Source organism: Rana temporaria, chromosome 2, assembly GCF_905171775.1.
Source record: "Rana temporaria chromosome 2, aRanTem1.1, whole genome shotgun sequence".
NCBI lineage: Eukaryota > Metazoa > Chordata > Amphibia > Anura > Ranidae > Rana > Rana temporaria.
Window position 1 is genome coordinate 274,209,666 of NC_053490.1, and position 14,087 is coordinate 274,223,752.

Genomic DNA, 14,087 nt, shown 5'->3' on the forward strand with positions numbered 1-14,087 from the left:
ATTACATTGAGCCGAGTTGTGAGAATGACATTATGCTGACCTTTTTTATCTTCTTGCCGTACATACCGTTTTATCTATATTTTCACTGCGGCTTCCGGGTATGTAATCCTGCGGGACTGGGCATTCCTATTCAAATGCTAATTGATTGACATGCTTCCCACCGGTGCATACACAAGTTGCCGAAAGAAGCCGAACGTCGGTGCGCAGGCGCCGTATAGAGCTGACTCGCAGTCCGGCTTCTTTCGGCAATTCGTGACGCGCTGTATGTGCCAGTGGGAAGCATGTCAATCAATTAGCATTTGAATAGGAACGCCCAGTCCCGCAGGATTACATACCCGGAAGCCGCGGTGAAAATATAGATAAAACGGTATGTACGGCAAGAGAATAAAAAAGGTCAGCATAATGTCATTCTCACAACTCGGCTCAATGTAATGTTAGATTTTTTTTTTTAGGGTGAACCCCCGCTTTAAGCGAATCAGGAATTAACATCTCAAAGAGACTGATAGACAAAGCTCTGGCAGTTTGGGTACTGTCAGAACTTGCCACTAGCTTCTGCCACCAGCTGTTTTGTTGACCTTTATTGGTACCAATCATGCTTACAATCTACACAGTTTTGCCAAAGCAAAAAGTTTTTATTTATTTTTTTGTTGCTAGTGCAGAAATGTTGGTGTCTGGGAAAGTTATTTGTCCAAATGGGGAAGCATGGGGTTTCCAATATCCCTTGTAAGTCACAACACATAGAAAATATGCTTAAATTGGACTTTTGAGGTACAGTACCTTTCATGCATGACATCTGATAGTGTATTTTTGAAACAAAAATATGATGGAAATGATCCAATATAAATGCTTAAAAAAAGAAAAAACACTGAAACAGATTCTTGTAGTATAGTCAGCATCGCCTCCCCAAAATTGCAGCAAAAGATAATACAGAGATATTACATGTATTTTGGAACTGGGGAGCTACAGTTCATTGCGGAAACCATGAATGCCAACATGTACTGTGATATACTGAAGCAGAGCATGATCCCCTCCTTACAGAGACTGGGCTGCAGGGCAGTATTCCAACATTATAATGACCACAAACACACCTCCAAGACAACCACTGCCTTGCTAAAGAAGCTAAGGGTAAAGGCGATAGACTGGCCAAGCATGTCTTCAGACCTAAACCCTATTGAGCATCTGTGGGGCATCCTCAAATGAATGTTGGAGGAGCGCAAAATCCCTAACATCTACCAGCTCAGTGATGTCCTCATGGAGGAGTGGAAGAGGACTCCAGTGGCAACCTGTGAATCTCTGGTGAACTCCATGCCCAAGAGGGTTAAGGCAGTGCTGGAAAATAATGATGACCACACAAAATATTGACACTTTGAGCCCAATTCGGACATTATCACTAAGCGGTGTGCTCACTTTTGTTGCCAGGGGGTGTAGACATTAATGGCTGTGTGTTGAGTTATTTTGAGGGGACAGCAAATTTATACTGTTAGAGCCGGTTCACACTGGGGCGACCTGGGATCTGACTTCAAGTCGCCCCAAGTGGCGCGGTCGAGAAAATTAATGGGAATGAATGGGAGCCGTCTTAATGTACACTACTGAAGTCACTCCGACTTCAGAAAAGGTTCCTGTACTACTTCAATCCGACTTCTAGGCAACTTGTAGGCAACTTATACCCATTGATTTAAATGGAAGTCGCCTCAGAAGCCGGATCACTGTCTTAAAGTGGAGGTTCACCCTAAAAACAAGTATATACCATTCAATCCAGCATACTGCCGACATGTACAGTATGCTGTTTTTTTTTTTTTTTTTTTCGGTTTACATACCGTATTATAGGTATTTTCCCCCTGGCTTCCGGGTAGTGAATCCCGCGGGAGTGGGTATTCCTATTCAGAGACGAAGTGATTGACGTATGACAAAAGCTTCACCCCCGACGCAAAAGGCGCGTCACCAGTTTCCGAAAAAAGCCGAACGTCAGTGCGCAGGCGCCGTATAGAGCCGACTCGCAGCTTCTTTCGGAAACTGGTGACGCGCATTATGCGCCGGGTGAAGCTTTTGTCATACGTCAATCACTTAGTCTCTGAATAGGAACGCCCACTCCCGCAGAATTCACTACCCGGAAGCTGGGGGGAAAATACCTATACTACGGTATGTAAACCGGAAAAAAAAAAAAAAAACAGCATACTGTACATGTTGGCAGTATGCTGAATTGAATGGTATATACTTGTTTTTAGGGTGAACCTCCACTTTAACTGAAGCAACAATATAGGAAGATATCATACATTTCTCAGGCAAACCCCTCCCTCCCCCCTCCCTCCCACAGAGCTGATTGTTGTTTGATTGGCCATTGGAAAGCCTCCTGTCGGCGAATTGAAGTTGCCTTGTACTGTCCTGGAGGCAACTTTAAAGCGGGGGTTCACCCTTAGAGGGCACTTTTCCCCCTTAGATTCCTGCTCGTTTTTACTAGGGGAATCGGCTATTTATTTTAAAATATGTGCAGTACTTACCCGTTTACGAGATGCATCCTCTCCGTCGCTTCCGGGTATGGGCTTCGGGAATGGGCGTTCCTTCTTGATTGACAGTCTTCCGAGAGGCTTCCGACGGTCGCATCCATCGCGTCACGATTTTCCGAAAGAAGCCGAACGTCGGTGCGCAGGCGCAGTATAGAGCCGCACCGACGTTCGGCTTCTTTCGGCTACGAGTGACGCGATGGATGCGACCGTCGGAAGCCTCTCGGAAGGCTGTCAATCAAGAAGGAACGCCCGCTCCCGAAGACCCATACCCGGAAGCGACGGAAGAAGATGCAGCTCGAAAACGGGTAAGTACAGCTCATATTTTACTACAAATAGCCGATTCTCCTAGACCGAACGAGCAGGAACCTTATGGGAGAAAAAAAAAAATTTCATAAATGGGTGAACTCCCGCTTTAAGTTGCCTTGTAAGTTGCCTGATGATTCAAGCTCAAGTTGTGTCCAAGTTGCCTCCTAAAGTCGTGCTAGAAGTCGTTTTGCCCCAGTGTGAATGGGCTCTTATACAAGCTGTACAGGGAGTGCAGAATTATTAGGCAAATGAGTATTTTGACCACATCATCCTCTTTATGCACGTTGTCTTACTCCAAGCTGTATAGGCTCGAAAGCCTACTACCAATTAAGCATATTAGGTGATGTGCATCTCTGTAATGAGAAGGGGTGTGGTCTAATGACATCAACACCCTATATCAGGTGTGCAGAATTATTAGGCAACTTCCTTTCCTTTGGCAAAATGGGTCAAAAGAAGGACTTGACAGGCTCAGAAAAGTCAAAAATAGTGAGATATCTTGCAGAGGGATGCAGCACTCTTAAAATTGCAAAGCTTCTGAAGCGTGATCATCGAACAATCAAGCGTTTCATTCAAAATAGTCAACAGGGTCGCAAGAAGCGTGTGGAAAAACCAAGGTGCAAAATAACTGCCCATGAACTGAGAAAAGTCAAGCGTGCAGCTGCCAAGATGCCACTTGCCACCAGTTTGGCCATATTTCAGAGCTGCAACATCACTGGAGTGCCCAAAAGCACAAGGTGTGCAATACTCAGAGACATGGCCAAGGTAAGAAAGGCTGAAAGACGACCACCACTGAACAAGACTCACAAGCTGAAACGTCAAGACTGGGCCAAGAAATATCTCAAGACTGATTTTTCTAAGGTTTTATGGACTGATGAAATGAGAGTGAGTCTTGATGGGCCAGATGGATGGGCCCGTGGCTGGATTGGTAAAGGGCAGAGAGCTCCAGTCCGACTCAGACGCCAGCAAGGTGGAGGTGGAGTACTGGTTTGGGCTGGTATCATCAAAGATGAGCTTGTGGGGCCTTTTCGGGTTGAGGATGGAGTCAAGCTCAACTCCCAGTCCTCCTGCCAGTTTCTGGAAGACACCTTCTTCAAGCAGTGGTACAGGAAGAAGTCTGCATCCTTCAAGAAAAACATGATTTTCATGCAGGACAATGCTCCATCACACGCGTCCAAGTACTCCACAGCGTGGCTGGCAAGAAAGGGTATAAAAGAAGAAAAACTAATGACATGGCCTCCTTGTTCACCTGATCTGAACCCCATTGAGAACCTGTGGTCCATCATCAAATGTGAGATTTACAAGGAGGGAAAACAGTACACCTCTCTGAACAGTGTCTGGGAGGCTGTGGTTGCTGCTGCACGCAATGTTGATGGTGAACAGATCAAAACACTGACAGAATCCATGGATGGCAGGCTTTTGAGTGTGCTTGCAAAGAAAGGTGGCTATATTGGTCACTGATTTGTTTTTGTTTTGTTTTTGAATGTCAGAAATGTATATTTGTGAATGTTGAGATGTTATATTGGTTTCACTGGTAAAAATAAATAATTTAAATGGGTATATATTTGTTTTTTGTTAAGTTGCCTAATAATTATGCACAGTAATAGTCACCTGCACACACAGATGTCCCCCTAAAATAGCTAAAACTAAAAACAAACTAAAAACTACTTCCAAAAATATTCAGCTTTGATATTAATGAGTTTTTTGGGTTCATTGAGAACATGGTTGTTGTTCAATAATAAAATTAATCCTCAAAAATACAACTTGCCTAATAATTCTGCACTCCCTGTACACTCACTACATTGTAGAAAAGTGTAATTTCTTCAGTGTTGTCACATGGAAAAAAAAGATATAATAAAATATTTACAAACATGTGAGGGGTGTACTCACTTTTGTGAGATACTGTATATAACACATCAATCAATCAAAATCCCCCAGAAGTCTCTGCAGTGACAGTCTATGTGAGATCAATAATAAGTAGCAGAGGCACTCATGGATCTTAAGCAGGAGTATGCGTCCAAACAAGAGGAGTTTATTCTGTCTGCTTAGGACCCGTAAGTGCTTTTATTTATAATATACGAACACATAGTTGGCACACTGAAAGTTTGAACAATGAATAATTTCACATCACAAGCTTAGAAACACCCAACAAAATGTATATTCCATTTAACATGTACAAAAAGTACTATTAGAACAATTGCTTAAAGTGTTATTAAACCCAGAACCCTGCATTGCCTATATCTGGTCTCCCACAGTACACAGAACATGGAAATGCAATTATTTTAGTAAATATAAACTGCTAAATACATTTTCTCATCAACAGTATAGAGCAGTCTTATGACTTCTATAAGTGTCTGGTTAAAACTTGTGGGAGTTGTTTTCATTCTCCTTTGACTGTCCTATGAGGCTGCAGGACCCCTGACCCTCTCTCTGGACAGTGCTGATTGGCCCTGTGCCAATAACATGCACCATCCCAAGAAAAAAAAAAACTCTCAAGCAATACACTTCAAACTGAGCATGTGCAGAGTGCCCCCAAGGCTCTGTACTATCAGGGGATGGATTGGGGACTGTGGAAGAAGGAAACGATCAGAGAGGACAGGACCAAACATTTTTTTTTACACATTGCATGGGATTAACCCCTTAGTTTCCACAGTTAGAAAAACAAGCATGCTTTACTGCATAAACTGACTGATTTTACTGTTGTTGAAGTTGGCATCAGTTGCTTGAAGCAGTATTAAACGCTGCCATAAAAATGGCCCCCTTCTATGCCATAATGTACTAGTATGTACCACAGTCTTATCTCTCAAATCAAGCCTTCCAGCACAATGCTGTCACTGGTCCCAGGCCTTTCCATCTTCTCCCCTGTCTTCCTTCCAGATTCTAACTCTGCCTGTTTGAATGGCCAAGCCACGATGACGTCCCTCCCAGACATGCTAGGATCTTTTTTGTTATAGAAACCATGCCTCTCAGCAGTTTTTCCAAATGTAAGTTCAATACCACTTTAAAAGGTTGGCAACTGTGGCTGTTAGAATGCCTGAATAGTGACCGCATCTGAATGGATGTAGATGCTGTTTGCCCAAGAATTTTCCACCTGGCTCTTTCGAAAAAAGTAAATTTCTACAATTTCTGCGATACTGAAATACGATCAGTGTATGGCCACCAGAAAAAAAACTGCTGGCTCCTGTTCTCTCAGTGCTGCTTCCCTAAACTTTCCATCTTTACAGGAAAGAGTGGACAGTGCAGTCTCAAACCAGTTTGTCAGTTTGGAGAAGGTATTTCCTGACATGCTAGGCTGCATGCTCGGTTAATGGTCTGATGTGGATTTTTGAGGGGAACCTCACACATTTTCTTGATTTTAACTAGGGTTCCCCATTAAAATCCATGCCAGACCTATCCCAGCTTGCAGCCTGGCAGGGAATAATGTCAGGTGTCGATTTTGTGGGGAACCTTACACTGTATTTTTATTTTTGCGTGGGAGTCTCCTATTAAGCCGTTTCAGGCCCTCATCTAGGATAAGGAAGGAATGTGGCCATGAGCTGCCATTTTGTGGACAATTTAAACACACTTTTTTTATGTAAATGTCAGTTAAAGGAGTTGTAAAGGGAAAAAAAATGTTTGCCTAAAATGAATGTCTGCAAGGTAGACAGACAGAATAGTGTAATGATTATGTTAAAAAACAAGTAAATACCTATTAAATTCCTTCATCTATATCACCTCTGGCATTTTCGTTTCTGTTCTCTCATTCACTTCCTGGTTTGCGGCGCTCGTTCATGTAAGAACTACATTTCCCAGTATGAATTGCGGCACATTTCCCAGTAATTCACACCTCCTTGAAGTCTCTAACACGAAGAGAGCATCGTGCCACACAGATTTAGTTCCCAGGAGGGGATGAGCACGTCACTGACCACCGCAGTAAAGCCTCCCTTAACGGTGGTCAGTAAAATCAGACAAGCAGGAAGTGAACAGAACAGAGAAGAAATAGAGCAACTTCTGAGCAAAAACGAACAATGAGGAAGTGAAAAGAGGAATGTCTGCAGGTAAAGGATGCTTATTATGAAAAAAAATGTTTTCCTTTACAACCCCATTAAGTTGTAGTAGGATGTATACATCACACACATGTGCTACTTCACAAGCAGGGTCAGGCCATTCCTCAGACATGTTATTTAACAGAACTTCACAGTTATAATGTTTCACTTTAAAGTTATATTAAAGGCAAAAATATAAATAAAAAAATAACAAACCTGTCATACTTGCCTATTCTGTGTAGTTGATTTTGCACAGCCCCAATCCTCCTTTTCTCGTGTCCCCTGCCGGTGCTTCTGGTTCATTCCTCTTGTTGATTGCCCCAGAGAAAGCAGCTTGCAATAAAGGGACACAAGCAGGTGTGTATCCGAGCCACTGCTTTGCCTCTCCATTCAGACACGGAGCTGCAGCACGGCCCCATCCTCTCTCTCTCTCCACATTGGCTTAGCAAATGGCTCCCGCTGCTGTTTCTGCCAATGAGGAAGGAGAGTCCCCAGACAGCCGATGCTCTCCTGCACATCGCTGGATTGAGAGGGAGCTCAGTTATATGTTGAGAGGGAGGGGGGCTGCGGCACATAGAAGGTTTTTTACCTTCAAGCATAGAAAGAACCACTTTAAGTATTACTGAAATTATTAATTTTTTGGGTTGTTTCCCATGGAAGTGCGCAGCCCCGCATGCCATTTGTTTGGTAATCTCTTTTCTATTAGCCCAGAAAATGGCCATTACTGTTTTTTAACATTTGTGTCCCATTGACTTCAATTGGGCTCAGATTCAGCATCTGAACTTTAGTAGTGTTTGCCAAACCTGCCCTGAACTGAACCCAGGTACATTCCACTAATCACTATCCTCCATTGGTATTATTTGTGCACAATATATAATGTGATTATCATACTGTTATTCCAGCAGTGTTTTATAATTCAGTCAACCTAATTTACACAATTGCATTGCTTTCATGTGTGTTTAAAATAAAGTATAGCATTCTGCATTTTGTTTTTACACTGGAATGCATGCGAATGAACTACAAACACATGAAAATGCAACTGAGTAAAAAAAATGGCAAAACATTTTTTTTTACAAAAGCACCATAAACACATTACAAATGCATGGAAACCCGCATACAGAACCGCAGACTGAACACGAGGATGACGGTGTAAACGATCCCTACACAGGTTCAACTCAGGCCCCATTCACACCTAGGCGTTTTTACGCCTGAAGCGCACTGCTCACAAACGCCAGAGGGGAGAATTAACATTATTCCCTATGGTGACTGTTCACACCTGAACGCCCAAACGCCTGTCGCGCGTAGCTCAAACAAGTCCCGGACCTTTTTTTGTCGCGCGTATCGTGCGGTTTGGGCGTATTTGAGCGTTTTTTTTTCCCATAGAAAGTAATGGGAAACACGCGAATTGCGCGTATTGCGCGACAACGGGCGTTTGCTACGGGCGTTTCGTCGCTTTAATAAATAGAACTTGTCGCCCATGCAGAAGATTAAAAAAATCTACCAACATAGCAACAAGTGATGAAAAGATGATAATTTTTCCTATTGGCTAAAATAAAAAACGCCGAAGTACAAAAACGTCGCACGACGCTGTATGCAAACGCGCAAATACGCGTGACAAAACGCCAGAAAAAAACGCCCCAAAAAAACGACCGACGCTCAGGTGTGAATGCAGCCATAAAGTCACAACTGTTTTCCATATGCCATGTTCACACCATAATGCTGTGAGGTTGATTACCGTCACGTGCACTGTGTAAAAATGCAGGCGCAGACTAAGGCTGGGTTCACACCTCTGACAGAAGCGTCTCACAGCCAGGGTCCGGTGCGTCCCTGTTCTCCATTTTAGCACAGGTTAAGACTAGGTTTAGACTAGTGTGATCTCAGACACTGCCTTCTGCGAATCGCTGCAGGTGTCATCATAAAGTTAATGATACTCCCTGATCAGTTCACAGATCGCAGTGCGAACTGTGGATTCGTACAGGTGAGAACACCCATGCAATCCAATTCCAGGGGCGGGGGGGGGGGGGGGGGGGGGAGACGACAAGTCCCTGCTCATTTTTCTGTGCGAATCCAATGCGTGTGTAGCCATACGACTGTATGGCTGAACTCGCATTGCTCAGACATTGCATGTGATCAGCACCTTTGGTGCGATGTCTGAGATCGCACAAGTCTGAACCTAGGCTCAGGGATACATTTTTGCCTAAATTCGGCTCTGAAACAGAGCCAAAGGCGTTCCTGTGCGGCCGCAACATAGATGTGTGAAACGGCTCCATAGAGAGCTGGTCACAATCTCATGTCATGCAAACTGGATACGGAGAAACCCACATCCAATTCACACAGCTTTACAGGAAATTAAATATTATTCTGTGACACTTGCATAAAGTTAAAAAAAAATAAAAAAGGTAAATAGTGCAACGTATTTTACCCAGGCATCACACTGCTCCTACACATTGCACACCTGCCCAAACACGTTTTAGCATGAGTGTTGGTATGAATGACCCGTTATGGTCCTCTGCTGCTCTAAATGTGTTATAATTCTTTATTTTTCTCTGTCTTTTTTTATTTACTTATTTATTTGCTCTGTGAAAAAAAACATGAATTAATAAGGCTAATGAGGGGCCATTTTTTGTTACAAGAACAGACATGTCTTTGCCTGGTAATCAGTATAATGATTTGAACAATGTATAATTTATTTCAGTCAGGAGTTGTATTGACCAGAATCAGCTAACGTACACGGCTGTCAGAGGCACAGCAATGGATGTTTATGGGGAGGGAAGAGGGCGGGGGAAGTGAGGTGATGATGGAGAGAATGGCGGAGGGAGGGGGGATTATTTTATGAGCTGTAGTATTCATGTGCAGAGGACATTGGGACAGGAAGGAGGAGACAGACATTAGCAGAGGAGGGGTGATGTGACAAGGGGGGGTGGGGGGAGTTGTGGAGATACTGGGATCATGGAGGAGTGAGTCTTCCAGAAAGTGGGCAGACAGGGCAGTGTGGAAAGGAGGGGATTCTCTGTGTGCTTTCCCCAGGAAACTTCCTCCACATCATCCCCGACCAGTCATTTTAGGTACTTTCTTCTTCCTGAGGTAGGTGTAGTATGTGCAGCATCACCAGCCTCCTGTTCCGAGTCTTCTCGTTATGCTTGCATCCCATCATCTGTGCCTGTTGTTGTTTTCTAGCCACTCCCTGGGCATCCCTATCTGCGTTCCCTTATTCTTCTATCCCTCTCTGTGTACTTATTATTCATTGCCTTCTATCCCTCTCTGTGTACTTAGTATTCATTGTCTTCTATCCCTTTCTGTGTACTCATTACTCATTGTCTTCTATCCCTATCTTTGTACACGTTACCCATTTTCTTGCATGTCTCTCTGTGTACTCATTACTCATGGTCTTCTATCCCTCTCTTCTCGCGTTACAAAATGGACAACTTTTATGCCTGGGCTTATTGTGCACTTCATAACAGACAGTCCTGTGCTCGATTGTAGGCATTACGATAAGGAATGTATCGTGAATACATTGACAGTATTTTCCTGGGCTTCTCAGACATCACGTTCTGGTGGCTTATCTCACAACGGACTAGTATAAAGTGGCCAATTGGGAACACTTTTGTGGTGATGAATGCAGCCCATTGTTTGGTGAAGTAGAAAGGGGTACAACAGACGATGATTTGGTATATATATTGAATAGGAGTAGATACAATAGCGTGAATGTACAGAGTAGATTGTCAGATATGTTACACAGGTTTTTTTTTTATCATTTTGCCATGGAGGATCCCTTAAAATAATGTTCAGCTTTTAGGAAATCTCTACCAAACATTATTACAGCTACTACTCACAGTACAAGTAGATATAATAATATTAACGCTCAAGCAAGTTATACCCCTCTAAGTCCACCATCCACATCCCTTGGCAACGCCATTTCTAGACTGGGAACTGCTGATTCAGCTTTGTAGATGTGTCTGTATTCTCTGGTCCCTGTTAGACCCATCACAATGACGTCACTCCTCTTCTAGATCCTTCACCCCTGCTGGACAGTCAACACAGGCAGTGAGATGAACACCTGAAGAAGCACCACACCTCCTGTAAACAGAAGAGAAGACTCAGGATTGCAGTGCCACCTGAACTCGGCTTCAGGTAAATACGAAGAGCATTTCAAGTTTTTAAGGTTTTTTTTTATGCCAGCGATCAGGTGAGGAGGTGGAAAGGGGGTTCCTGCTTTGCCCAGAGTTGGGCTTCAGCCTGGGTTCACACATATGCAATGTCTGACATTGCATGTGATTCGCACAGTATTTCTGTTCTGATCACATGCGATATCTGTGCAATGCGAATTCAGCCATACCGTCGTATGGCTGAACTCGCATTGGATTCGCACAGAGATTTTTTTTCACCCGTATTGAAATGGGATTGCATGGGTGTTCACACCCATGCGATCTGATTCCTGTTTGTATTCTCAGTTCGCACTGCAATCTGCCAACCAATCTGGGGGTGTCATTAACTTTGTATTGACACCCGCAGCGGTTCACAGAGGGCAATGTGAACTGCCTGCAAGGGAGAATGCGATGCAGCAACTGGCACTGGAATCGCGCTCAAAGTATAACTAAACCTATAGATTTAACAGTTTCAAAAAAACCTGCATACTGAGAATGCTAACGGTCATATTTGCTTGTGATCTCAACCAAGCTGTCAGACCATCAAATGGCTGGTTTCATAACTGATCACATGTACAGCAACAATGCAGTTGCAAATGAAACAGAGGCTTATTCCTTGTACACACGGCCGGACTTTCCAAGTCAGATGGGCTTTTTTTCCTCGGAAAGTCTGGCCTTGTGTAGCCTCCAACTGACTTTTTTTTTGTCGGAAGTCCGACGGACCTTAGATAGAGAACCTGGGGCCAGATCCACAAAAGAGATACGCCGACTTAACTCGATTTTTCTAAATTTACACGGCGTGTATCTTTGCGCCCGATCCTCAAAACGAGAAGCGCCTGAAATTCGGGCTTTTCCGTCCTACCTAAAAATATTACGCCGGCGCATTCTCGTGCGCAAATTACGCTAGGCACGCCGCTTTATTTGATAGGCAAAGATGCAAATGAGGGAGATAGGGCGATCCACAGAATTAAGTGTGTGCGCCGTAGATTACGCCCTGTGCGCACCTGTTAGTTTTTTGGTGGGAATTTACACTTTATAAAAGCAGCCCTAATTTTACACATGCCGTCTGAATGTCTGCTGAAGCAACACCATTCAGGAAGAGCTCAGCACACACACGTTCAGGACTGAAATCTCTCTGCCAAAATGCCAGGACCAGCAATGATACTAGCTGCATTAGTTGATATAGAGACACAAAGAAGGAGGAGGGCACAGAGGAGGAGGAGGAGGGCACAGGAGAGGGTCTACCGCCCACGGCAAGATTTGTTTGGCATGCCTGCTTGTGAAGTTTACCGCAACTACAGATTTACCCGTGAGGCCATCCTGGAATTAACAACAATACTTCAGGATGATCTTACCAGCCCAACCCAACGCTCCCATGCACTGCAGCCACTCACCAAAGTACTGGCCACTTTGCATTTTCTGGCCACTGGCTCATTCCAACGCACAAGTGGAGGCGTGGCTGGGATGGCACAATCCTCCATCAGCAGGTGTGTGCACCAAGTGGTCCCTGCAATCCTGCGGCGCATGGGAAATCAGTTTCAAAAACCCACCCAGGAGGATCAGCGTTTAAAGTCCATGACCGACTTTTATCACATTGCCAGATTTCCACGCACCATCGGGGCCATTGATTGTACCCATGTGGCACTACAACCACCCCATGATACTGAGCACATGTTCCGGAATCGTAAAGGCTGGCATTCCATCAATGTGCAAGTCATCGTAGATGCCCATGGCCTCATCTGGCACGTCTGTGCTAAATTTCCTGGATCCTGCCATGATAGTTACATTTACCGGCAGACCCAGATCTCAAGAGATTTTGACCAGAACATGTATGGAGACAGCTGGCTGATTGGTGAGTGACATGTGTGTCAGGTATGTCCCCCCCATGATGCTGACATCACAAGGGGCACATGCATGACTAATATCCTCCTGTCTTTTCCCTTACAGGTGACTCAGGATATGCCTTGGGACCTCATCTAATGACCCCATTCAGGAACCCCCAAACCCCAGGAGAGCAACGCTACAACCAGGCGCACATACGAACCCGGGGAGTGGTTGAACGGACCTTTGGGCTTCTGAAGTCCCGCTTCAGATGCCTGGATAAGTCTGGGGGTACCCTGCTGTATTCCCCTGACTTTGTGTGCCAAATAATTGGGGCATGTTGCATACTCCACAACTTTGCCCTCAGAAGGGGACTGCATATTGACTTATGTAATGACCTGACCCCTGACCCAGGCAATACTATCCCAACCAACTCTACCCGGTCTGCTGAGGGCACAACAGCTAGGAGACGCCTTGCAGAAGGCATTTTTTCCCAGTAAATGTACATGATTAATGTCACAATAAGAATGTATCTTTTCCCTGTAAATGCACATCAATAAAGTCACAATGATAATGCATGAATGCACACCACTGTGGTTCCTTGCACAGACACATCACATGCACATCGAATTGGATTAGATCCAAGTCCCCCCCCCCCCCTTTGGGACTTGGGAGCAGTAACGCCACGCCACGGCTCCAATTATGTCACTGTGCATTCATACACCATTCAGGAACCTGGGATTGCACTTCTCCCTGGTCCTGGGGATCCCTTCTCCACCAAAACTGAGGGTGACAACCTTAATTTCTTAGGAATGCCACCCCCCCACATTCACACATCATTCACACACATAAACCAAATCATAAGTACAGAAGACCAAATTAAAAACAAAAAAAAATGCATAAACAAAAAAACAAAAGTATCCCAGCAAATTTATTAGCGGCGGCGATTGCTACGCCTTGGCTGGGCAGGGGCAGGGGCACGGGCAGGGGCACGGCCACGGCCACGCCGTCGCGGAGGATGTCCATTGGGGGGGGTTGAGCTGGGGAAGGAGGAGCCTCCTGGGGGGGTTGAGCTGGGGAAGGAGGAGCCTCCTGGGGGGGTTGAGCTGGGGAAGGAGGAGCCTCCTGGGGGGGTTGAGCTGGGGAAGGAGGAGCCGCCCCTGCTGGCCTGCCCTCCATGGCCCCTGCAATGCGAGTGAGACAGGCAGTGAGGGCAGCCGCATTGGCCTGGCCAGACCTTGTATTGTCCTGCACAGCCTGGGTCAGGGCACTCAGCTCATGGGCCACGC

At 44.9% G+C, this 14,087-nt stretch overlaps 1 protein-coding gene across 2 annotated transcripts in view; it reads left to right on the forward strand.

The window, feature by feature from the left end:
• Positions 1 to 9,723: 9,723 nt before the first annotated feature.
• Positions 9,724 to 14,087, forward strand: part of CCDC28B (coiled-coil domain containing 28B) — a 59,048-nt gene continuing 54,684 nt past the window's right edge. Inside the window, exons 1-2 of one of the 2 annotated variants that reach the window (XM_040337062.1) lie at positions 9,724 to 9,916; positions 10,843 to 10,963. The gene's annotated coding sequence lies outside the window, so the exon portion shown is untranslated. The remainder of the gene's footprint in view (positions 9,917 to 10,842; positions 10,964 to 14,087) is intronic. The other variant, XM_040337063.1, reaches the window with a different exon arrangement.